This window comes from Orycteropus afer, unplaced genomic scaffold, assembly GCF_000298275.1.
Source record: "Orycteropus afer afer isolate SDZICR_OR568_19922 unplaced genomic scaffold, OryAfe1.0 scaffold00323, whole genome shotgun sequence".
NCBI classification, from domain to species: Eukaryota; Metazoa; Chordata; class Mammalia; order Tubulidentata; family Orycteropodidae; genus Orycteropus; species Orycteropus afer.
The window spans coordinates 1,259,589-1,260,823 of record NW_006921910.1 but is presented as its reverse complement, the minus strand read 5'-3'; positions in this window follow the sequence as shown (position 1 = coordinate 1,260,823).

The window sequence follows — 1,235 nt, the reverse complement described above, 5'->3', positions numbered from 1 at the left end:
CACTATAAAAATACGCTCGAAGAAATAAAGTTCAGATCAAAAGGAAATGACTAAAGATGGAAGCACATGAACTTCAGGAAAAAAAATAAAGAGCACCAGAAAGAAAGGATACCTATGAGAGTAAAAAACTATGTGTGTGTGTGTACACATATACACATACACAATTTTATAACTATCTTAAAAACTATTGATTGATTAAAGCAACAATGTATTTTGGGGTTTATAATACACATGAGTGTAAAATACAGGACAACAAGAACACAAAAGACAGGATGGAGGCTAATTAAATTAAACTGTTATAAATTAGTTACACTGTTAAGAAATGCTAAAATACTAATCAAGCTAAGACTACAAAAGACTGAACAGAACTACTAATTAACTTGCTAGTTGACATTTAAGGAGCTCTGGTGGTGTAGTGCCTAAGGCATTTGACTGCTAACCAGAAAGTTGGCGGTTCAAACCTACCAGCAGCTCAGCAGAAGGAAGACTGGGCAATTTACTTCCATAAAGATTTACTGCCTCAGAAACCCAAAGGGGATCACTATGGGTCAGAATCAACTCAAAGGCAGTGAGTTTGGTTTGGTTTTTTGGTTAGTTGATATTTATAGAACTCTACTCTATATCCAAAAACAGAATATATATTTTTCAAATGTGAACATAACATTCACCAAATGAGAACATATGCTTGGCCATAAAACAAGTCTCTGATTTAAAGAACTTTAAATATTACAAAATATGTTCACTGACCTTAATGGAATTAAACTAGAAATTAAAAAAAGATATCTGGAAGATCCCCAATATTTGAGAATTAAGCAACATACATGTGTCACAGAAGAACTCATAAGGAATATTAGTATTTTGAACTGAATGATAAAGAAAAAGTATATTATGGGATTCAGCTGAAATAGTGCTCAGAAAGAAGGGTATAGCTTTAAATTTTTACACATAAGGAAAAATCTCAAATTGATGATCTAAAATTCAACCTTAAGAAGCTATAAAAGAAGCAAACTAAACCAAATGAAAATATATGGAAGGAAATTTTTTAAATCCAAAATAAATGAAATTTTAATTGACCAAACAATAGGGATAAAATAAATAAAACCAAAAGCTGGTTCTTTGAAAACACTGATAAAAGTGACAAGACTCTACCCAGAGTGACCATGAAAGAAAATAAAAATCACAAATATCAGGCTTGAAAAAGAAAACATCATCATTAGAAAGCCCAACAAACTTTA